Source organism: Hyperolius riggenbachi, chromosome 11 (assembly GCF_040937935.1).
Source record: "Hyperolius riggenbachi isolate aHypRig1 chromosome 11, aHypRig1.pri, whole genome shotgun sequence".
Classification (NCBI taxonomy): Eukaryota; Metazoa; Chordata; class Amphibia; order Anura; family Hyperoliidae; genus Hyperolius; species Hyperolius riggenbachi.
This window is the reverse complement of record NC_090656.1, coordinates 230,572,306-230,599,093: the sequence shown is the minus strand read 5'-3', so window position 1 is coordinate 230,599,093 and position 26,788 is coordinate 230,572,306.

Sequence of the window (26,788 nt, the reverse complement as noted above, 5' to 3'; positions counted from 1 at the left end):
GTACTGCGTGCGGTAGTGCTCCGCCGCTCCAGCTCCCTTTGCTGGGCTCTCCGCGATGATGAGCTTCCCCTCTGCCCAGCGGTACTGCTCCGGGGGCATGGACACCACGTGGCTGGCCTCCCCTCTGCCTAGGGGTACTGCGTGCGGTAGTGCTCCGCCGCTCCGGCTTCCCTTGCTGGGCATTATGAGGGCACCTACACCTGATTTCCTATACTGGGGGCGCCTATAGCTGGTTACCTATTATGAGGGCACCTACACCTGATTTCCTATACTGGGGGCACCGCACCAACACCTGGCTACCTATGTACTGGAGGCACCTACGCCTGGCTACCTATGGGGGCGATGGAGACCTTCAAGTGACTTCCTATACTGGGGGCACCTATACCTGGCTACCTACCTATACTGAGCGTGAGGGCGTTTTTTTTTGGGGGGGGAGGGGGGGGGGGCGCACTGCGGCTATAATGTGTGGTGCTCGGTGCTGTGCTATCACTGTCCCACTGATTGTTTTATTCATATTCCTGAATAGTTCTAGCCTTCATTTTTAAGTTTATGTAGGATAATGCACTCTTTCCATCCATTTGTGGTTATTAATAGTATTTTTTTTATTATACATATGTGATGTGTCATTTGGCGTGACGTGTCATGACGTCAAAAATGTTGGGAACCACTTTCCTAGGAGATATCTCAGGAGAAGGTGAATTGCATATGAGCCTGTGTGTGTGCGTGCGTGCGCATGCGTGCGTGTGTTCATGCTTGTGTGTGTGTGCGCACACGCGCGAAGAGGATGAAGGGGGGCACAAAAATCAGGTTTTGCTCAGGGCGCTGTGAAACCTAAGGCCGGTTCTGCTCAGACCGGCCCATCTGGCACCAACAACCATGCCATGCTCAAAATTGCTTAAATCACCTTTCTTTCCCATTCTGACATTCAGGTAAGAGGAAAGGGCTGGTGCACCTCTGAAATGACAACTCTTTTAGGATATCCTCGCCCAACAGTATCTCAGGTGTTTAGAGAGTGGCAGTTGAGAAATAAAAACTTCAAGCGCTAAGGACTGGTCAAAAAGGCTGGTGAACAAGAGAGGTGAAAGGCAAGTAGCACACATAGTCCACAGACAGCAATAGAAGGGCAACGACATGACAAATTACAGTTGAATTCAATTAAAATCACAAAGCATATCCCAACTAGAGATGGCTCGGACTTCCGATTTTAGGTTCGCGAACCCGGTTCGCGAATGATGTTCTGAATACATTCAGAATCTGATTTTTTGAAATAGGAGCTTAGGCTGGCTTCAGCATGTAGTGTTGGTGGTATAGTGGTTAAGTCAGTTGCCTACCACACACTGAGACCTGAGTTCAATTCCCAGCCAATGTGAGTTGGCTTTTGACATGCTACAAATCCTTAAGCACGCTAATTTTTCTCTTGGATTGATCATAATGGTACATGCTACGCTGGCTTCAGCATGTAGTGTTGGTGGTGGTATAGTGGTTAAGTCAGTTACCTACCATACACTGAGACTTGGGTTAAATTCCCAGCCCAGCCTGGGTTCAATTCCCAGCCAATATGAGTTGGCTTTTGACATGCTACAAATCCTTAAGCACGCTAATTTTTCTCTTGGATTGATCATAATGGTACATGTTAGGCTGGCTTCAGCATGTAGTGTTGGTGGTATAGTGGTTAAGTCAGTTACATACCACACACTGAGACTTGGGTTCAATTCCCAGCCAATGTGAGTTGGCTTTTGACATGCTACAAATCCTTAAGCACGCTAATTTTTTCTCTTGGATTGATCATAATGGTACATGCTAGGCTGGCTTTAGCATGTAGTGGTTAAGTCAGTTACCTACCACACACTGAGACCTGGGTTCAATTCCCAGCCAATGTGAGTTGGCTTTTGACATGCTACAAATCCTTAAGCGCGCTAATTTTTCTCACGGATTGATCATAATGGTACATGCTAGGCTGGCTTTAGCATGTAGTGTTGGTGGTATAGTGGTTAAGTCAGTTACCTACCACACACTGAGACCTGGGTTCAATTCCCAGCCAATGTGAGTTGGCTTTTGACATGCTACAAATCCTTAAGCGCGATAATTTTTCTCATGGATTGATCATAATGGTACATGCTAGGCTGGCTTCGGCTTGTAGTGTTGGTGGTATAGTGGTTAAGTCAGTTACCTACCACACACTGACACCTGGGTTAAATTCCTAGCCCAGCCTGGGTTAAATTCCCAGCCAATGTGAGTTGGCTTTTGACATGCTACAAATCCTTAAGCACGCTAATTTTTCTCTTGGATTGATCATAATGGTACATGCTAGGCTGGCTTCAGCATGTAGTGATGGTGGTATAGTGGTTAAGTCAGTTACATACCACACACTGAGACTTGGGTTAAATTCCCAGCCAATGTGAGTTGGCTTTTGACATGCTACAAATCCTTAAGCACGCTAATTTTTCTCTTGGATTGATCATAATGGTACATGCTACGCTGGCTTCAGCATGTAGTGTTTCCTCCCAGAAGTCCTTGCTGGTCATGATGGTTTGTTCCTGCTAACTCACCTGGAGTCTCAGCCCTTTGCTTACTGTTTGCTAATATTGTTATCTTAGAGTAGTTCCTTGGGAGTGCCCTAGCATTCCTGTTAGCATAGTCAGGTTGTTTGTTACCTGTATTGTTTTGTATTGTCTATCTGTTGCGATTGTCTTGTCGCCAGCGACGGTCGACAGGAAATCGTTCTGTCTGTTGGGATCGGATTCGCCCTAGCGGTAGAGGCGGTGGCTCCTTCTGTACTTGTCTGGGAGTGTAGCCAGAGCAGCGGTTGCTACTGGTTGCTCCATCTGTCTGTCTGTTTGGATCGCATTCGCCCTAGCGGTAGAGGTGGTGGTTCCTTCTGTTTTCTGCCTTCGGAGTGTAGCCAGAGCAGCGGTTGCTACTGGTTGCTCCGTCTGTCTGTCTGTCTGGAACGAACGCTTACTGTCGTCTCGGTGAGGTAACCGTTTACCAAGCGTTCGCGTTCTCTTTTGTTTTCGTGTTTCTTTGGTTAGTCAGGGTTGGTACGCTTTGTCGCTATTGCGCTTCTCGTGTGGCGACCGTGCCACGCACGCGCTTTGTCGCTATTGCGCCTAACGTGTGGTGACCGCGTGTAGTTAGTCCTGTCTGCTTCTGTGTGTTCGATTACTGTTTGTTATCAGTTCTGTCTTTATTCTGTTCCTTTGCTCTGTATTACTCAGTCTGGTGTCGCTATTAGCAATCGCCATTCTTGCGATTGCGTTCCCACTTGGTTTTTGTTGTTGTGTGTTCACCGTCGCCGGGTGGCAACTAGATTGGTGGACACACATACATTCTGTCTCTGTGCTCTCTCTCTCTTTCTCCAAGGGCTATCTTGCCCTATATTGCTTCACCTCGTACAATTCCCAACTGGCATCTGTGGCAGTGCAGAGGGTTATTTCCTCTGCACTTCACAGCTCCATCTGCCGGTGGGAATTTCCCTCTACAGTTGCATAGCACCATAGCTGGGTTCTGTTATTTTATACGCTTGTGGAGGATTTCTGCAGTGTCAGTGCGCATCTTGTGCGCTGACCACGGAAATAATTCCCCAATCGTTACAGCTGGCTTTTGAAATACTACAATTCCCTGGAAGATGAGACCCTCCTCCCTCCGGGAGGAGGGAATAGGGAGGCAGGGAGGAAGGGAGGAGGAAGGAAAATAGATAGGTGAGGAAATAAATTTAAATTCTGCGGAATTAAAAAATTTTCAGCGGGACTCCGTTTTAGAGCTACTGTATAGCAATTCCGTTCTGACCGGCGGAATCGGAATTGGCCCAATTCCGGCCGGAATCGCGGAATTTAGAATTCCGCGGAATCCAGCGAGCATCTCTACCCGGACCCGATCACAGCGGACTACTGCACTGCCGCTGCCTAGGAGACCAGGACGCCGCCGGCAATGCACGAGCAGGAGGCCAGGGTTCCACTGCTCCCCTGGCTGTACAGAGCCCTGCCATGGCGGGGAGGACTCCCTCCAGCTCCCACTCCATGGGATCAGAATGAGGCCAACGCTTGTTTCTAACCGGGAAGATCCAGCGGGTGGCCCTCGTAATGCCACCCCCCGCAGTGGCTCTCCGGTCTTCACCATGCTGTGGGACCCGGACAAGGAACATCTGCAACCTTCCTCTCCCAGGACCAAGACCTTGGAGGCAGCAGAATGGCACAGGCAGCTCATCTGCCGGGACCAGCACAACAGGCCGCCACACAATCAACAAAGCCTGAATTTGGCTTGGCCTGAGCCCACCACAGGTCAGCTCTGTCCTACTCCCAGCAGCCCTGCACAACCTTGGAATGCATGCTCCCCACCACCATTACTGGAGCTCTGTTGTGGTGATCCCCGGCCCTTGCTCCATCAGCTGACTACTACTGTGCCCGCACAGTGGCAACAGCTCCCGCTGCCTGCTGCCACCGGCATCTCCTAATTTCCACATTGATGCTGGACTAGCGCATCTACCGTGGCACCAACCAATCTTGGATCTACCGGATTGGACCAGGCCATAAGCCTGAAGCCATATTCACAAGCATAGCCACAGGGGTTTCATCAGGGCCGAGCCTGGGCGGGTGCTGCGGGTGCAAGGCACCCAGGCGCCTGCCTCTGAGAGGCGCCGCCCGGCCCCGCTCGCCCGGCCCCGCTCTCCCCCTGTGGCCGCCGCCGCCGCCGCCGCCGCCGCCGCCGCTTCAAGCTCCCTCCCTCTAGCCGCCGCGTCAGACCTCGATCAGGCGGGCGGGCGCTAGGACCTAGCACGCCGCACTGATATGCGGAAGTGACATCACTTCCGCATATAGAGCGGGTGCGTCCGGCGCCCTTTTCCTGGTCGGGTCGCCCGCTGATTGAGGTCTGAAGGGCTGCTGAAAGGTGAGGGGGGAGCGGAGGAGGGAGCGGCGGCGGCGGGGCGCGCTCCTGTCACTCACTACCTATCCTGGGCGCACATACCCCCTGGCCACCTATCCTGGGCACAGATATCACCTGGCCACCTATCCTGGGCACAGATACCACCTGGCTACCTATCCTGGGCACAGATACCCCCTGGCTACCTATCCTGGGGCACATACCCCCTGGCTACCTATCCTGGGCGCACATACCCCCTGGCTACCTATCCTGGGCACAGATACCACCTGGCTACCTATCCTGGGCACAGATATCACCTGGCCACCTATCCTGGGCACAGATACCACCAGGCTACCTATCCTGGGCACAGATACCACCTGGCTACCTATCCTGGGCACAGATACCACCTGGCTACCTATCCTGGGCACAGATACCACCTGGCTACCTATCCTGGGCACAGATACCACCTGGCTACCTATCCTGGGCGCACATACCCCCTGGCTACCTATCCTGGGCGCACATACCCCCTGGCTACCTATCCTGGGCGCACATACCCCCTGGCTACCTATCCTGGGCGCACATACCCCCTGGCTACCTATCCTGGGCGCACATACCCCCTGGCTACCTATCCTGGGCGCACATACCCCCTGGCTACCTATCCTGGGCGCACATACCCCCTGGCTACCTATCCTGGGCGCACATACCCCCTGGCTACCTATCCTGGGCGCACATACCCCCTGGCTACCTATCCTGGGCGCGCATACCCCCTGGCTACCTATCCTGGGCGCGCATACCCCCTGGCTACCTATCCTGGGCGCGCATACCCCCTGGCTACCTATCCTGGGCGCGCATACCCCCTGGCTACCTATCCTGGGCGCGCATACCCCCTGGCTACCTATCCTGGGCGCGCATACCCCCTGGCTACCTATCCTGGGCGCGCATACCCCCTGGCTACCTATCCTGGGCGCGCATACCCCCTGGCTACCTATCCTGGGCGCGCATACCCCCTGGCTACCTATCCTGGGCGCGCATACCCCCTGGCTACCTATCCTGGGCGCGCATACCCCCTGGCTACCTATCCTGGGCGCGCATACCCCCTGGCTACCTATCCTGGGCGCGCATACCCCCTGGCTACCTATCCTGGGCGCGCATACCCCCTGGCTACCTATCCTGGGCGCGCATACCCCCTGGCTACCTATCCTGGGCGCGCATACCCCCTGGCTACCTATCCTGGGCGCGCATACCCCCTGGCTACCTATCCTGGGCGCGCATACCCCCTGGCTACCTATCCTGGGCGCGCATACCCCCTGGCTACCTATCCTGGGCGCGCATACCCCCTGGCTACCTATCCTGGGCGCGCATACCCCCTGGCTACCTATCCTGGGCGCGCATACCCCCTGGCTACCTATCCTGGGCGCGCATACCCCCTGGCTACCTATCCTGGGCGCGCATACCCCCTGGCTACCTATCCTGGGCGCGCATACCCCCTGGCTACCTATCCTGGGCGCGCATACCCCCTGGCTACCTATCCTGGGCGCGCATACCCCCTGGCTACCTATCCTGGGCGCGCATACCCCCTGGCTACCTATCCTGGGCGCGCATACCCCCTGGCTACCTATCCTGGGCGCATATACCGCCTGGCTACCTATCCTGGGCGCATATACCCCCTGGCTACCTATCCTGGGGACATATATCCCTGGCTATATATTCTGGGGACACTGTCTGTTTGTCATTATGTGCATTTACTGGTGAAAATCTCTCTTATGTGCATTTGCTGGTGAAAAGCTGTCTTATTATGTGCATTTGCTGGTGAAAAGCGGTCTCTTGTTATGTGCATTTGCTGGTGAAAAGCGGTCTCTTGTTATGTACATTTGCTGGTGAAAAGCGGTCTCTTGTTATGTACATTTGCTGGTGAAAAGCGGTCTCTTGTTATGTGCATTTGCTGGTGAAAAGCGGTCTCTTGTTATGTGCATTTGCTGGTGAAAAGCGGTCTCTTGTTATGTGCATTTGCTGGTGAAAAGCGGTCTCTTGTTATGTGCATTTGCTGGTGAAAAGCGGTCTCTTGTTATGTGCATTTGCTGGTGAAAAGCGGTCTCTTGTTATGTGCATTTGCTGGTGAAAAGCGGTCTCTTATGTGCATTTACATGGGGAAAAGCTGTCTCTTATGTGCATTTAGTGGGGAAATTTTGTCAGTAAAAATAATCTTTTGTCAGTAAATTTTTAGGTATTTGTCAGTAAAAAAATAACGTGAAAGGTTGGCAACACTGGCAGGCTGCGCGGCGCAACGGGAAAGATACAGGCAGCCCACCTCACGCTTGGGCTTGGCGGGGGGAGGAGCCTACGACAGCGAGAGTAGGGTGGCCGCAGGCAGCCATAAATATGCAGTGTGTGACTGCGTCGCACTCGCAGAGCCTCTCAGCCTGAGTCAATCCAGAGACTAGCAGACTCGCAGGAAGCCAAAGCCAGCCAGGAGCAAGCCCATGGAAGAGGGGTAGGAATGGGGTATCACATGCATGCGGAAAGAGGTGGAAGGTGTGGGTGTGATTAGGCAAGACATGGGTGTGATTATGTGGTTGGGCGCGGTTAATTTAACCACTCCCATAGGCGCCAGAGAAAATCTTGCACCCAGGTGCCAGGCACCCCAGGCTCGCCCCTGGGTTTCATAGCTCCCAACTGTCCCTTTTTCGGAGGGACAGTCCCTCTTTGGGAGCCCTGTCCCTGTTTCCTCCTGATTTGTCCCTCTTTCAGGACTTTGTCCCTCTTTCTATGTAAATATATATATTTCTCTACTAAAATGTGTTTGATTGACTCTAAACTTTATTCCCAACCTTTAAATTGATATATTACTAATTTTAAAATGTTACTATAAAGGAAAATGAACCAGGATAGAAAGGACCAGTGTGGTTTGAATTATAAAACAACATATTTTTCTTATGAAATCTTTATGGTATGCGTGACTAGAGGTGTGGCGAGGGCGTGGCCAGGGTGTGGCAGGGGCATGGCTTAATTGTCCCTTTTTCTCATCTAAAAAAGTTGGGAGGTATGGGGTTTGATTGCATGGCCAGGACTGCCATTTTCCACCATGGGGACTATTTGTCTTTCTCTAGCTCTCTCTCTCTCCCTTCTTCTCTCTGCACTTTCAAGGACATGCGGAGGGGAGTCTGTACTTGGCTGCAGAGCTGCGAGCGCCGCATGGATTGTGGCAGCCCCACGCGACATAGCACTCAGACAGACCCCTCCAGTCCCTCTCCACTGTAATAATGTAATGTGTAATCAAGTAATAATATGTGTACTGTACCATCACTAACCCTGTATGTGCCAGAAATAATTCCGGGTACAACCCCTGTTGTACTTGTCAAAATAAATGATTCTGATCCTGATGAAGCATTGTAATACTCTGACAATGCTAAGCTTACCTCGGGGAGGCAGAGGCATGATGGGATTTGTAGTTTTGTGACAGCTGGAGTGCCAAGGTTAGCCATCACTGTCCTGTACAGTTCCCTGGTATCTAGAGGCCCCAACCATACCCTATATAGTTCCCTGGTGTTTAGTGCTTTTCTCCTACCTCGCCCATATGGCTTCCCTGGTGTTCTAGGGCTTCACCTGCAGTATAGCTTCCCTGGTGGTCTAGAGTGGGCCAAACATAATGCAAAGTAGGGAAACCACTTGATGGTCAAATGTAATGGCTCTAAGGGCCAGATAGGGCTAGCGGGCCGGAGTTTGACATGTATGCTATAGTGTGTATTTGCAGTTTAAGCTTGTACACATGCTGGATTAAATTTGCCCAGTATGGCCCATAAAGACCCCTTCGTGTGCGAGTCTAGTGTGTCTACATGAAGGCCCCCCACAGACACAGACATATAAGCTGAGTGCCAATTCACAATACTATTAGCATGTGTACATCAACCCCAGGGCAGGGCCGGGCCGAGCCAGAGGCGAGAGAGGCTCCAGCCTTAGGGCGCAGTGTAGGAGGGGTCACACTAGGTGCTGGCACGCAGCGCACACAGACACACACACAGCTGCCGGCACGCACTGCACACAGATACACACACAGATATATACAGAGACACACGCATCCACCGGCACGCAGTGCACACAGACACACACACAGATATATACAGAGACACACACAGCCGCCGGCACGCAGCGCACACAGACACACACACAGATATATACAGAGATACACACAGCCGCCGGCACGCAGCGCACACAGACCTACACACAGCTGCAGCGCACACAGACATACACACAGCTGCCGGCACGCACTGCACACAGATACACACACAGATATATACAGAGACACACGCATCCACCGGCACGCAGTGCACCCAGACACACACACAGATATATACAGAGATACACACAGCCGCCGGCACGCAGCGCACACAGACACACACACAGATATATACAGAGACACACACAGCCGCCGGCACGCAGCGCACACAGACACACACACACAGATATATACAGAGACACACACAGCTGCCGGCACGCAGCGCACACAGACATACACACAGCTGCAGCGCACACAGACATACACACAGCTTCCAGCACGCACTGCACACAGATACACACACACACACACACACAGAGATACACACACAGCCACCGGCACGCAGCACACTCAGACACACACACACAGATACACACGCAGGCGCCCGCACGCAGCGTATACAGACACAGACACACACAGATATACAGACACACACACAGCTGCCGGCACACACTGCACACAGATAGACACACACACATAGAGATACACAGATACACACACAGATATATACAGAGACACACACAGCCGCCGGCACGCAGCGCACACAGACACACACACACAGATATATACAGAGACACACACAGCCGCCAGCACGCAGCGCACACAGACACACACACACAGATATATACAGAGACACACACAGCCGCCGGCACGCAGCGCACACAGACACACACACACACAGATATATACAGAGACACACACAGCCGCCGGCACGCAGCGCACACAGACATACACACAGCTTCCAGCACGCACTGCACACAGATACACACACACACACACAGAGATACACACACAGCCACCGGCACGCAGCACACTCAGACACACACATAGATACACACGCAGGCGCCCGCACTCAGCGTATACAGACACACACAGATATACAGACACACACACAGCTGCCGGCACACACTGCACACAGATAGACACACACACATAGAGATACACAGATACACACACAGATATATACAGAGACACACACAGCCGCCGGCACGCAGCGCACACAGACACACACACACACAGATATATACAGAGACACACACAGCCGCCGGCACGCAGCGCACACAGACATACACACAGCTTCCAGCACGCACTGCACACAGATACACACACACACACAGAGATACACACACAGCCACCGGCACGCAGCACACTCAGACACACACACAGATACACACGCAGGCGCCCGCACTCAGCGTATACAGACACACACAGATATACAGACACACACACAGCTGCCGGCACACACTGCACACAGATAGACACACACACATAGAGATACACAGATACACACACAGATATATACAGAGACACACACAGCCGCCGGCACGCAGCGCACACAGACACACACACAGATATATACAGAGACACACACAGCCGCCAGCACGCAGCGCACACAGACACACACACACAGATATATACAGAGACACACACAGCCGCCAGCACGCAGCGCACACAGACACACACACACAGATATATACAGAGACACACACAGCCGCCGGCACGCAGCGCACACAGACATACACACACACAGATATATACAGAGACACACACAGCCGCCGGCACGCAGCGCACACAGACACACACACACAGATATATACAGAGACACACACAGCCGCCAGCACGCAGCGCACACAGACACACACACACAGATATATACAGAGACACACACAGCCGCCAGCACGCAGCGCACACAGACACACACACAGATATATACAGAGATACACACAGCCGCCGGCACTCAGCGCACACAGACACACACACACAGATATATACAGAGACACACACAGCCGCCGGCACGCAGCGCACACAGACATACACACACACAGATATATACAGAGACACACACAGCTGCCGGCACGCAGCACACACAGATCTATGCGGAGAAAACATTGGAATTATGATTTATTTAGCAGGAAGATGAGCTGTGAATGATGATTGTGTTATGGAGAGGAGAGCTGCATCTCCTGAGGGCTGGACTCACTTTTCTCTATAATTCATTACAATATGTCTGCAAATCGCACCTCTGTTGAGAGCAGAACTCACAGGCTAAAAAATAGATAAACCTGTTTCTGAAGAGGACCTGTGGCTGCTGCCTGCTTCTAGTATAGAGAGCGACCGCTACAGATGATGAGCGTATCTGCCAAAAACAGATCCGCAATAATTCACTCAAACAGTGGTGGCGCTACACTGGGGAACACCGAGGCACTGCCCCCCCCCTCCCCTCCTCGAATCATTGTGCCCCTCTGAGATGCCCCCTGCTCAGTAACATACAGGTAACTGGTTTCAGATGGCTCCAGCACCATACAATGAACAGGATAGGGTCTCAAGTTCTAGTCTCCAGTAGTGTTGGGCGAACAGTGTTCGCCACTGTTCGGGTTCTGCAGAACATCACCCTGTTCGGGTGATGTTCGAGTTCGGCCGAACACCTCATGGTGTTCGGCCTTTTAAGTTCGGGTTCGCCCCGAACTTCTGTATGCCCCCGAACAGGGCCGAACAGGGCCCCTGTTCGGGCGAACAGGGCCCTGTTCGGCCGAACAGGCCGCAATACGGCCCCCCTATGGGGTCGCAGGCATAAGGGGGGAGCATGCCCCGATCGCGGGGGGGGTCGGAAATTCCCCCCACCCCCTCCGCTAGCGCTCCCCCCTCTGCCCGCTTCCCCATTCAAAAGTTTCAAGAAGTACCTGTATAGCGGATGGCCTGGCAGTGGCACTGTGGAGTGAGGAGGAGGAGGAGTCCGGAGAGTGACGAGTTGAGGGAGGCCGGGCAGCGGGCGTGAGGTCAGAGAAAGGGCGGAAGTTCCGCCCTTTCTCTGACCTCACGCCCGCTGCCCGGCCTCCCTCAACTCGTCACTCTCCGGACTCCTCCTCCTCCTCACTCCACAGTGCCACTGCCAGGCCATCCGCTATACAGGTACTTCTTGAAACTTTTGAATGGGGAAGCGGGCAGAGGGGGGAGCGCTAGCGGAGGGGGTGGGGGGAATTTCCGACCCCCCCCGCGATCGGGGCATGCTCCCCCCTTATGCCTGCGACCCCATAGGGCCCCCAAAATAGGGATGTTCGGGAAGTTCGGGGTTCGGCCCGAACATGCCGAACATCTCGGCCATGTTCGGCGAACTTTCCCGAACCCGAACATCCAGGTGTTCGCCCATCACTAGTCTCCAGCAATGCCTAAGATAAGGAATTACACACACAGGGCTCTATTCATAAAACCTTACCGCAAGTTTTCCGCTCAAAACAGCGGATTTTCCCGTCCATTTAGCAAAGTGGGCATTCATAAAAGCTGTTCCCGCATGAAAATCTACAATCCCCCAGCAGAGCGAGAAATTTCCGCCTTCTCCAGTGTTTTTCTAGATTTATCTAGAAAAAAGTAACAAAATGGCCATTCATAAAGATTAGAGGAAGCGGTATGTGGACGGGAAATACCGCTTCCTCTGATTTTGCGGATTACATACAAGTGAATGGGACAGACCTCCCAGAGAGAGCAGTGCACGGAGGGACTCTGCCGGCTGAAGTGTTTCCGCATGCCTTCCGACAGCTTACCGCCAGCTTTCAGCGGGAGATCTCCGCTCTTGCATCGCAGCTTTCAAGATTTCTTTGAATGACCACCCAGAAGTGTAAAATACCGCTGCGGTATTTTCCCTCCAGGAGTTTTCTCGCAACAACTTTTTTATGAATAGAGCCCACAGTGTTTCTCTCCCTCCTGCTTCTTCCCCTCCCCTTGCTTATAGAGTCGTCAGACACAGGCTGGATGTTGGAATGATTTCTCTGTGATCTGTCCACACAGGAGCAGCTTGCTAGCAAGTAAGGATTAAAGCATGCCAGCCAGCCAGCCTAGTACATCTGTAGGTAACTTTTCTTCAATAATAGCACCATCAGTTGGACAATCTGCTCTGCTCAAAAGCCTCTGAGTTCTGTTTGTGATGTTTACGTTAGGTTCCTATCATTGCTGATTTAGTTAGCCTTAATTTTATCACCTACTCTTAAACTCCCCCTATAAACATGGATTTTGATTACCCAAATGGACCCCACCAGCCAGCCATCGTGCCCCCCCCAAAAAAAAAATTGAAGCTGAAGCCACCACTGCCCTCAATGCTTCCACCTCATTGCAAAGCTTCGGAAATCTGCAGCAATGAACAAGTGGTCGGCTTCAACACGTGTGTGTGATACAGCTGGTTCAAAACACTCACAACCAGCGCAAAAGCAGCGACAGCCAGCCAGGGGGCGCCATCAAGACTTTCATTGCCAGATGTTGGAGTAAGGCAATTATGACAAGCTGGACCCCATCAGGGGGTGGGGCGGATCTGGGACCCCTCAGTTAGGATTGCAGCTCGAAATACAGCATAAAGGTTCAACCCTCTGCGGAGGACCGCAGTACACACCCGACACGGGCCCCAGCTGTGATCTTCCGATCACGTTGATCTGACGCTGCGGCCCACTGTTTGCTCAGCTGTCTGAGAAATAGATGGATAGATAAATAGGATATAGATAGTGACGAGCTCAAATTTGGCATAATCGTAATTTCACATCGTAATTCGCAATCACCACGTGAAATCGTAATGTGAAATTTCTGGTAAAGTAGTAACTAATTTTGCTTGTAAGCGTAATCAGGAACCGTAATTTCCGCATAATTTCATGCCGAATTTAGCGGTATATAGGCTATTATCACCAAAATTGCCACGTATGTTATGTGGAATAGTGGGAACAAGGCAAAAAAACCACTGCATTTTTCAAAAAGATGTTTTTGAAGGTCAAAAAAAAAGTTTTTGAGAAAATCGATGTTAAATATGCAAAGGGAAAATGTCTTTTAAACTGTCCTTTTTTTGAGTTTAACATTTTTTTTTTACCTTTTTAAAATCTTTTTTTTAAAAGCATTTTAATAACTCAGAAACTACTAGGGTTTAAAAAAAGAAAAAAAAAATTTTGCCTTGTTCCCACCCTTCCCCTTAAAGAGAACCAGACTATGGTAAAAAAAATGTTATACATACCTGGGGCTTCCTCCAGCCCCATAAGCCAGGATCGCTCCCACGCCGCCGTCCTCCGCTGCCTCTATCGCCGGTACCGGGTCCCGGAATCCCGGCAAGTCGAGACAGTCGAGGCAAGCGCAGTGCGTCACTGCCGGCGGACGCGGCCAATTTTCCGCATGAACAGGGCTTTCTCCATAACCTTACGCATGCGCCTTCATACTACGCAGGCGCATGCGTAAGGATAAGGAGAGAGCCTCTGTTCATGCGGAAAATTGGCCGCGTCCGCCGGAAGTGACGGGACCCGCTACCGGCGGATAGAGAAAGTGGAGGACGGCGGCAGGGGAGCGATCCAGGCTTATGGGGCTGGAGGAAGCCCCAGGTATGTATAACATTTTTTTTCATTTTCCACTATCCTTCGTCTCTGGTTCCCTTTAACATATGTCGCAATTTTGGTGAGAATAGCTTTTATGGGGGCTGTGCTATTAACCTTTTCACCTCCCCCAGCAAGTATCTATGTCCCTGTATTTACACAAATATAAACAAATACAAACACTTGGTTCTGTTTCTATTTTTAGAACACACTAACTCTGTATCTCCATCTTGTGGCCAAAAAGTAAAAACCACATCCAAATACCCTTTTATACACCTCCCCATAGAAAAATGAAATACATTTTCATTATTTTTAAAAACCCTTCGAGGTGAAATGGTTAACCATTAAAAGCACAGAATTACGCCAAATTATGAATGGATTATGGCAAAATCAGTTGAATGTCCAAATTGTAATTATGTATGGCCAAAATAGGGAACATTTACGTGAAATTTTGAGTAATCGTAATTAGCAGATTACAATCATCACCAGGCCTGGTCCGCCCATGATGCCAAGTGAGGCGACTTCCTCAAGCGGCAGAAGTCTGGGGGCAGGACCAGGCAGAAACAGGAAGTGAAGAGAGTACCTGGCTAACCTATACTGGGGGCAACTGTACCTGGCTAACTTATACTGGGGGCAACTGTACCTGGCTAACCTATACTGGGGGTACCTATACCTGGCTGGGGGCAGGACCAGGCAGAAACAGGAAGTGAAGAGAGTGACTGTCCAACCTATACTGGGGGCAATTGTACCTGGCTATCCTATACTGGGGCAACTGTACCTGACTAACCTATACTGGGGCAACTGTACCTGGCTAACCTATACTGGGGCAACTGTACCTGGCTAACCTATACTGGGGCAACTGTACCTGGCTAACCTATACTGGGGCAACTGTACCTGGCTAACCTATACTGGGGCAACTGTACCTGGTTAACCTATACTGGGGCAACTGTACCTGGATAACTTATACTGGGGGCAACTGTACCTGGCCAACCTATACTGGGGGTACCTATACCTGGCTGGGGGCAGGACCAGGCAGAAATAGGAAGGCCTCGTTCACATCTACCTAACGCAGATGGTTGTGCGATTCGAACGCAGCGCATCCGATCGCACGCCATCTGCGCCGCTGCCCACTGCGCTGCTGATCCCATCCATTGACAGTGATGGGATCAGCTCTGCGCTTCTGGGCAAAATGCGGGCAGCAGTACGCAAGCGCTTCCCAGCGCATCGTACTGCTGCGCAGCACAGTAGATGTGAACGGTAGAAGGGCAGTCTATGCCCTTCTGCCATTCCGGCGGTACGCACGGTGTCAGCGTTGCGCAGCAGCGCTTAAAATCGCCCTAGATGTGAACGAGGCCGAAGTGAAGAGAGTGCCTGGCCAACCTATACTGGGGGCAACTGTACCTGGCTAATCTATACTGGGGCCAACTGTATCTGGCCAACCTATACTGGGGGCAACTGTACCTGGCTAAGCTATGCTGGGGCCAACTGTATCTGACCAACCTATACTGGGAGCAACTGTACCTGGCTAATCTATACTGGGGCCAACTGTATCTGGCCAACCTATACTGGGGGCAACTGTACCTGGCTAATCTATACTGGGGCCAACTGTATCTGGCTAACCTATACTGGGAGCAACTGTACCTGGCTAATCTATACTGGGGCCAACTGTATCTGGCCAACCTATACTGGGGCAACTGTACCTGGCTATTCTATACTGGGGCCAACTGTATCTGGCCAACCTATACTGGGGGCAACTGTACCTGGCTAATCTATACTGGGGCCAACTGTATCTGGCTAACCTATACTGGGGCAACTGTTGCTAGCTATCAACACTGGGGGCACCTATACCTGGCTACCTACCTGTACTTAGGGTGGTTTTTGGGGGCTACTCTCAGCTAAAACGTGAGTTGCAAATTGTCCGGTGCTGTGTGATCATTCCAAATCGGATTTCCGGAGTGATTCCAGGTAAAGCGATTTTGGGCCCTGTTTTACTTAATGAAATCTTTTCCAAAACTGCTGCATGCAGAGCGATTGGGATTTTGGCAAATTAACTTGCAATTGATACAATACAATAATACAATACAATAACATTTCTATAGTGCTTTTCTCCCATAGGACTCAAAGTGCTTAGGCTCTCTCAGATTCAGTAATTGGTAGTAGGATGAAGTATTCACACAACAAAAGTTATATTTCTGCAAATGCCAGACTGAACAGGTGGGTTTTCAGTCTGGATTTAAACACGTCCAGGGATGGAGCTGTCCTGATCTGTTGAGGTAAGGAGTTCCAAAACGTAGGGGCAGCATGACAGAAGGCTCTGGGACCAAAAGATTCCAAGTGGACTCTGGGTATGACTAGATTATTAGAACCTGTGGCTCTGAGAATGCGGGGATTGCTACGCAGCTGCAACATATCTTTCATGTATCCAGGGCCTAGATTATTCAGGGATTTAAATGTCAGTAGGCCGATCTTGAATAGGACCCTCCATTCTATAGGTAGCCAGTGAAGGGAGTGCAGGACTGGCGTTATGTGGCAGTGACAGGGTTGGTTGGTTAGCAGCCTGGCAGCAGTATTCTGTATCAGCTGTAGGCGGTACAAGACCTTTTTTGGAAGGCCAGTGTAGAGAGCATTACAGTAGTCCAGTCGGGATGTGATGAAGGCGTGGACTAAGGTTGGCAGATCTACTGGGGGTATGAGGTGCTTGATTTTTGCAATTGATCCCTGTGAGATCATGGCCATTCACTTTCAGCAGCAAAACGTAGATAGTTAGATAAATAGATAGATTGATAGACATCACATAATATAGATAGATGGATAATTGGCCAATATCAACCCCCTTGAAGCAAGCCCGTTAAGGTTGTCACTAACGATACAATCTGCAGAATGATTGTTTACAAACGATTCTTCGTATGAACGATCGGAAATGAACATTAGGGACTACTAACAGACAAAAACCTTCTAACCAATTCGATTAGCTTGATGGATCGATCCCCCCCCCAAAAAATCGGATTGATTTCATAAATCTGATCTGATTGTTTAGGAGATGTTTGTGCGTTAAGGTGGCCACTAATGATACAATTTTCCCAATGATAGTTTACAAACGATTCTTCATATGAATGATCGAAAAGGATTGTTTAGCATGACTAATGGACAAAATTTCCTAATCAATCCAATCAGATTGATGGGATCGATCCAAAAATCGTATTGATTTCATAAATCTGATTGGTTAGGAGATTTTTGTCCATTAAGGTGGGCACTAATGATACAATTTTACAAATGATTGATCACAAACAATTCTTCATATGAACAATTGTAAATAATCATTTGGGACCACTAACAGACAAATCTCCTAACCAATCTGGTCAGATTAATGAAATTGATACGATTTTCAGGTTTGATCCCAATCAATCTGATGGGATTGGTTAGGAGATTATTGTCCATTAGTGGTCTCAAACAATCATTGCCGATCTTTCATATGAAATAATCGTTTGTTCGGCAAATTGTATCATTAGTGGCCACCTTAAAGGATACTCGATGTGACATAATGAGATAGACATGTGTATGTACAGTACCTAGCACATAAATAACTATGCTATGTTCCTTTTTTTATTTTTCTGCCTGAAAGCGTTAAACATTAGGTATGTAAGTGGCAGTTCCTGTCTGAGTCAGGACTGGATCAGACTACAGTGTGACCCTCACTGATAAGAAATTACCATAAAGCACTTTCCTAGCAGAAAATGGTTTCTGAGAACAGGAAAGAGATCAAAAGGTTCAACAGTTCATAGGTTTTAGCTCTGGCATACTTCAATGAATTTGTCATTGAGCAAAAACAACAAAACAGTAAAAACTTAAAAAGTATATTTAAATATAAAATAAAACTGAGGAATATCTTAAAGAGAAACTCCGACCAAGAATTGAACTTTATCCCAATCAGTAGCTAATACCCCCTTTTACATGAGAAATCTATTCCTTTTCACAAACAGACCATCAGGGGGCGCTGTATTACTGATATTGTGGTGAAACCCCTCCCACAAGAAACTTTTGAGTACGTACTCCTGGCAGTTTCCTGTCTGGGAACCTTGCTGCATTGTGGGAAATAGCTGTTTACAGATGTTTCCAACTGCCAAAAAAAACACGCAGCAGCTACATCACCTGCCAACAGTAAAAATGTCACCATGTAATAAATGTCAGAATGTAAATCAGGGAGAGGAAAGATTTTACAATGGGCAAACACTGACTAAATCATTTATACATAATTATTGTAATTATTGTACATTATTTTCACTGGAGTTCCTCTTTAAAAAGTCATTTGTAGGAGAAGGAAGATATGATTATTTCATTAATGTTCACCTTAGGTGTCCTTTAAAGGTGCAAAGCTTGATACCAGACTTGCATGAGTTATATGCGCTATTCATATCCCGAGGAAGAGGGATATGCCTGCGAAACGCATTGCACTTTCTGCAGTATGTAAATAAATATTTTTGTTGAATAATATCAACAGTATCTTGTGTGTTTGGAGGAGGTAAGTCCACCTTGACCTCTTATTTTAAACTTTTTAGCAATTTGTATCCTTTTTGCACCTCTGTTTTGCTTATACGTTACCTCAAAGGTGGCCACTAACGATACAATTGGCCAAATAATAGTTTACAAATGGTTCTTTGTATGAACAATCGGAAATGATTGTTTGAGACCACTAATGGACATTAATCTCCTAACCATTCCAATCAGATTGATGAAACTGACCCAAAATCTGATCGGATTGGTTAGGAGATTTTTGTCCATTAGTGGTCCCAAATGATCATTTCCGATCGCTCATAAACGATTGTTCGCCAATTTGTAGGGTTGGGGGCCACCTTTATTAGATTACAGAAGGTTTTGTGTCAGGACTGTGTGAGAGGGACAGACTTGGTGAATTCAGTGTTTTTCCTCCTCTCTGGCAGGCAAGAGGTCCCTCCATCCAGGCAATTATCCCAGAAGATGGATCCTCTCCAGTGTGGCGTCTGCCAGGCCACAGTTGTACACAGATCCCTCTTGTTTGCTCCAGGCCCCCCTGCTGGCAGGTCACCTCGCCCCCTCCTGTAGGTTTACTTCCCAATTTGGTGTGACAAATGTTGGCATTGTCCTGTGTCACCAGCCTCTCATGTCTACTAACAGGTGCCTTGTAAACAGTTCTTGTTGGACAGAGCGCTGTGATTGGGCCAGACAGCTGCCATCTTTAAATACCCCCAAACACAACAGCGTCTACAGATCCTGTCCAAGCGGCACGGCATGGAATCACGCGTTTCTGAGGATAGAGGAGAAATCGCCACGCTACTCGATGAATGAAGTGCTGTTTTTTCTGGGGGCTTGGGGGGCCTGGACTGCTCCTGTATGTTATGCAAAGCAGCAGGGAGCGTTATACCTTAGCTGCTCCTGGTGAAAGGACAGGTCCTCTTCAATCCTCTTCAGTTCAGCTCATCGCCGCGCTGTGCAGCCAATCACCTTGCGGGCGGCTCCAGTCTCTGAAAGTCATGTGACAGGGGCGGAAGCCGTATGGTGATTGGTAGCGATGAACACAAATTTTGTGCAAATTTTACCACAACAATTGTTTGGGCAGCACCAGTACAAAAATAGTAAAGCTCAAGTGGGTTCCAAATCAAATATAGAACAGTGTGTGCAGAAAGGGATTCTAAACAAGTATATAAACAACAGCAAAGATGAATCCTGAGAGACCGCACCACACAACCAATAAAGTGTAAATAATGAGCTTTATTTAAACTAATATTGCAAGAAATGGATAAAAACAATTAAAACAATGTACCCCAGGTGGACACAATTGATCAAGCCAAATGGCTATGGATATATACAATAATTGCTGATATGCATCAATAAATACAACCCAAACCTTTCACTCACAGCCAAAAATAGTTCATAATGTAAAGAACCTGGGTAAGAAGGTGCCACGTGCTATGTGCAAAAACGCTGTGTAAATCAAGCACTATAAAGTGCATAAGGGCATGAAGAGAGGGGTGATGGAAAGCGTGGTAAAGAATCAGTCCCACAATAGGGGATGCAAAATGTGCAAATAAGAACAGTGTGCCAACATGGAAGAGAATCCACGGAACATAAGGTGGACTGGAAGGAGGAAAGGCTGCGTTTACCTGGAAGGCACCTTCCAGCTAGACGCAGCCTTTCCTCCTTCCAGTCCTCTTACCTTGGTGAGTCTTTTCCTCTTATGCACCTTATGTTCCGTGGATCATCTTTACATTATGAACTATTTTTGGCTGTGAGTGAAAGGTTTGGGTTGTATTTATTGATGCATACCAGCAATTATTGTATATATCCATAGCCATTTGGCTTGATCAATTGTGTCCACCTGGGGTACATTGTTTTAATTGTTTTTATCCATTTCTTGCAATATTAGTTTAACCACTTGCCGACCGCCCACAGCCCATGGGCGGCGGCAAAGTGGATGCCTTAAGGACCGCAATACGCCTGACGGCGCCGGGTCCTTAAGGCGTGTCCGGGGAGCGATCGCGTCATCTATGACGCGCGCTCCCCGCGGCGAAAGGTCCCGCCCACCTTGCCCGATACCCCGCCGGCCAATTAGCAGCGCCGGCGGGGTTTGAAAATCCGATCTGGGCCAATAGGAAAGTATAATACACTTTGTTGACATGACAAAGTGTATTATACTGGCTGCCTCCTCCTCCTCTGCACTCGTATGCGCACGGATCGTCTGAGGAGGAGGCAGCCCTGTACTGAGCAGCAGAAAACGGTTGTACACCCACAGATCCCCCCCGATCGCCCACCCCAGCCCTCAGAACCCCCCCTGACCACCCCAGCAGACCCAAGTTTGCACCCAAGCACCCCCTAATAAACCCATCAATCACCCCCTGCCACTATCTGCCGACGCTATTATTTAGGTTAGGTCCCTAACTGCCCCCTAGGGTCCCTTGATCACCCCCCCCCCACCCTCAGATCCCCCCAGCCCCCCACCCCTGTATACTGTATACATCTGCCTCACCCACTGACCACCTGTCTATCACCTGTCTGTCACTTGTCTATCACCCCTTGTCACCACCACCCATCAGAGCAGACCCTAAACTGTCCCTTGGGGGCACCTGATCACCCACCCAGACCCCCAGATTGTCCTCAGACCCCCCCGATAACCTCCCCAGTGCATTGTTTACATCTATTCTCCCCTGTAATCACTCACTGACCTCCCATCGGTCACCCCCTGTGTCTGCCACCCATCAGATCAGGACCCAATCTGCCCCGTGCGGGCACCTAATCAACCCCCCTCACCTTCAGATCGCGCTCAGACCCCCCCCCCCCAATCACCTTCCCAGTGCATTGTATTTGATTGTGCTGTCATTGTATTTGATTGTCCCGTGATTGGCCTGTGATTGTCCCGTGATTGGCCTGTGATTGTCCCGTGATTGGCCTGTGATTGTCCCGTGATTGGCCTGTGATTGTCCCGTGATTGGCCTGTGATTGGCTTTGATTGTCCCGTGATTGGCCTGTGATTGTCCCGTGATTGGCCTGTGATTGGCCCGTGATTGGCCTGTGATTGTCCCGTGATTGGCCTGTGATTGGCTTTGATTGTCCCGTGATTGGCCTGTCATTGTTTCTGATTGCTTCTGATTCCCCACTCGCCACCACCCCCCTGTCACTATCCTAGTGATCTAAAAACAGTGATCAGTGGAAACTGTCACTTTTTTAGTATCACTAGTGTTAGCAGTTAGGCCAGTTAGCTAGGCCCCTTTGTGTCAGTAAGTGCTCAGCCCACTGCACCACAGTCACTAATTAGCGTCATCACTGTCGCTAATCAACATTGTTACTATATAGTATCTGTAAGTGATCATTACTGATCGCAGTCAGATCTATTAGGGTCACTAGGATCCACTAAAAAACGCAGTGTTTGCCCGATCAGGTCTGATCGTTCGCCTGCACTTGCGTTCAGCCCACCCCACCGCAGTGACAGAATTTTTTTTTCTGATCACTGCAAAAACCACTGTACACTAGCTGTGCACTGTAAACATCAGTTTTGATTTTTTTTTAATCAAAACTCAGTGATCACAGCTTTCTACCGCTCAAATACTCCCTTTCGCTAAGTAGGTGCTCTTTTTTCTGGGTAGTCTCAGAGAAATACCCCCTAAATTTAGCAGTCCACCATGGCAAGAAAGGGGTATTCCGATGATGAGGTTCTCAGGTACATGGCCCAGTCGGATGAGGACGATTGGGACGAACCATTCGACGAACCATCTGGGTCAGAGTTTGTACCTGAATTGAGCAATGGCTCACTGATAGTGATAGTGATAGTGATGACGAGGTTGAGGTCCCGGCTAGAGCCAGGCGTACCACACCCCATGTCGTTGGACCGCAGGTGGCGCAGGATCAGCCTCAAGGGCAGCAGAGTGGTGCTCGTGCTGGTCTGAGATTTCATGGTGGGGCAGGCACCAGCAGCACAGCATCTCCTGGACCTAGAACCAGTACTTCCGTACACCCTGGTGAAGTGGCGAGCACCAGCGTGGAAGTTGAAACTGGTTCGGTGGCACGTGTAGTAACACCCCAGTCGCAGCCATCAAGTACACGGGCCCGTACTACCCCTAGTTTACCAGAGGTGCTGGCAAATCCAAATTGGCAATCCCCTGATACCGCCGCACCCGTACTGCCCCCTTTCACCGCCCAGTCTGGAGTCCAGGTGATGACAGATAATCTAGGATCGCCCCTAGACTTTTTTTATCTGTTCATCACCCAGGATCTCTTAGACCTAGTCGTGGCAGAGACCAACCGTAAAGCCACACAATTTCTAACCGCCAATCCGAATGTCTTCCTTGCCCAGCCATTTCGGTGGAAACCAGTCCAAGTTTCCGAACTTAAAAATTTTTTTGGGCCTTCTCTTACACATGGGACAAATCAAACAAAATGTGTTGCGGTCTTATTGGTCTACAGACCCATCACAACATGTTCCCTTGTACTCTGCTGCCATGTCCAGGACACGATTTGAGAACATCCTGCGCTTCCTGCACTTCAATGATGATGAAACCTGTCATGAAAGTGACCACCCTGCTTTTGACCGGCTCCACAAAATTCGGCCCCTCATAGACCACCTGTCATCAAAATTTGCAGATGCTTATACCCCTGAACAGCAAATCTGCGTAGATGAGTCCCTCATACGTTTTACCGGGCGCCTTGGCATCAAACAGTACATCCCAAGCAAGCGCGCCCGGTATGGGGTGAAACTGTATAAGCTCTGTGAAAGGGCCACAGGCTATACATCTTATTTTAGGGTCTATGAGGGAAAAGACTCCAAATTGGAGCCGGTCGGATGCCCTGACTACCTGGGGAGCAGTGGAAAGGTTGTGTGGGACTTGGCGTCACCCTTGTTCCAGAAGGGGTACCATCTTTATGTGGACAATTACTACTCAAGTGTGGCCCTCTATCAGCACTTAAAGTTAGAAGGAATCCGATGCTGTGGCACCGTGCGGCATAGTCGCCGGGGCTTCCCCCAACGGCTCATTACCACCAAACTTCAACGGGGGCAGAGGGCCGCATTGAGTGCTGACGACCTGCTCGCGGTGAAATGGAAGGACAAGAGGGACGTTTACTTTCTGTCCACCATTCACGCAGACACGACAGTCCAAATTCAACGGCGAACTGAGGTCATTGAAAAAACCCTTGTCGTCCATGAGTATAATACCAACATGGGAGGGGTGGACTACATTGACCAGAGGTTAGCGCCCTATTTACTTTCCCGCAAAACAAGGCGCTGGTATAAAAAAGTGTCCTTTTATTTAATTCAATTGGCAGTTTACAACAGCTTTGTTCTCTACAGTAAGGCTGGGAGAACTGGATCGTTTCTACAATTTCAGAGACAGATCACTATGGAACTCCTGTATCCAGCAGGTGCCGTGGCCCAACCCCAAGATGCAACTAGCAGGCTGCATGGAAGGCATTACGCCTATCCGATTCCGAGTACCCCAGGTCACCGAATCCGAAGAAAACGTTGTCGTGTCTGCAGCAGGGCTGGAACAAGGCGTGACACCACTGTTTATTGTCCCACCTGTCCTGACCAGCCTGGCCTATGCCTAGGGGAGTGTTTTGAGAGGTACCATGAGCAGGTACACTATTAGAGAGTAGGGAACTACAGACACAGCGGTAGGCACACAAGGGTCTCTCAGTGCTATTTCACACTGCTGCGATGCGTTAGGGCAAAATGCCTAGCGAAAGTCACACTTTGCGGTCCCCCCCTACGCCGGAAGTGCTTGACTTAACGCTAGTGCATGCCTACGTTACTGCGTGGCTTCTGTGGCAATTTCGATCGGCCCGGAAGTCATGTTAGTCTATGGCGACGCAGTTCATTACTAGGCCGAATGCTACTTTTGTGGTATTCCCTGAAGGTCTGTTTTGGACGATACGGTGCGGTGGGCTCGACCCACCGGATATGTCAATATGCAGTGTGAAACCAAACATCTGGTTTTGAGAGATCGTAATACACAGGGCTGCCAGAAACCTCTCCTTTCACTTGGGACAAAATGCGTAATGTACTTCGCCACAACTCTGTGCGATTTGCACTTCGCACATTGTCCCATGGGGGAGGAGAGGTTTGTCCTCGGGAGGTAAGTTAAAAAAAAAAAAAAAAAAAAAAAAAACAGGTAAGCAAAGAAGCTAATGTTTAGTTTGCAATGTTAAGGTTTTTATTAACAAAAGTTCAGTTTATTAATGTTAATTAAGTAATTGATTTGCTGCTTGCCTGTTTTATTTTTTTTTTGTATTTTTTTTTCCTTTTTCCATCAAATAACCTTCCAGGTGGACCGAGCGAACGACTAACCAGCTGCAGCACTGATGGTGCATCCTGACAGAACATTGCGCATCTGTCAGCTTACACATAAGTCGGTGCATGCAGCGCTGCAGGACGAGATTTCTCCTCCGCAGTCAAAAAGATACGTTTGCCGAGGCATATGGGCCGAGGAGTGGTGTTGGGGATTCATATGCTTTGGCAAACACTTTGTATCAAAAAAGAACTCTGGCAATGATTTGTTCATCCACATCGATCGGTGTGAATGGATAAATCAGGTTTGCCAGGGCATACGAGCTGGTGGGTTTGGATTTTTGGGGCGGCAGCTCCTATGTCCTGGCAGACGCCTTCCCCTCCTTTTTGTATTGTTTTGTCTTTTTTTCTTCTCTCTTTTTTCTATCTAGACCGACCAATCAGCTGCAGCACTGATGGTGCATCCTGACAGAACATTGTGCGTCTGTCAGCTTACACATAAGTCGGTGCATGCAGCGCTGCAGGACGAGATTTCTCCTCTGCAGTCAAAAAGATACGTTTGCCGAGGCATATGGGCCGAGGAGTGGTGTTGGGGATTCATATGCTTTGGCAAACACTTTGTATCAAAAAAGAACTCTGGCAATGATTTGTTCATCCACATCGATCGGTGTGAATGGATAAATCAGGTTTGCCAGGGCATACGAGCTGGTGGGTTTGGATTTTTGGGGCGGCAGCTCCTATGTCCTGGCAGACGCCTTCCTCTTTTTTTTTTTTTCAAAATTTTTTGGCAGATATTTTTTCATCCACATTGATTAATTGTTTGACGTTCATTTTTCCTTTCAGCCCACAGTGCATTACCCTGAAGCCGCATCTACACGCGTAGATGCGGCCGCGATGCTCCTTATCAATCGAGCCGCTGATGCGGCTCGATTGATAAGATCCGACAGGACGGATCTCCGCACCGCCGATTCCCTGCTTGATCCCCGCGAGGGGACAATGGCAGGGAATCGTGCGGGAGATAAGCGGCGCCGGCGGGCACGAGCGGGGAATCGAATGCGGCGCACGCGGGCACGAGCGGGGAATCGAATGCGGCGGCGAGCGGGGACGCGGCGGGCACGCGGAAGAGGTGATCCGGCGGCTAATCGAGCCGCCGGATCGCTACAATGTCCCATGGTGTAGATGGGGCTTTATGCCCAATATAAGGAGTATAGCAGAAACTCCTAATACTGGCCATACATGTAATGATTGCAGAGACCCTAAAATGCCAGGACAGACCCCACGAATGATGCCATTTTGGAAAGAGGACACCCAAAAGTATTCCGTGAGGTGCATGGTGAGTTCATAGAATGTTTTATTTTTTGTCACAAGTTAGCAGAAATTGTGGTTTTGTGTTTTTGTTTTTTTTTCACAAAATGTCATTTTCCGCTAACTTGTGACAAAAAATAAAATTTTCTATGAACTCACCATGGCCCTCATGGAATACCTTAGCGTGTATTCTTTCCAAAATGGGGTCATTTGTGGGGTTTGTTAACTGTCCTGGCAAGTGGGCGGGGTGCTAAATTTTGAGCACCC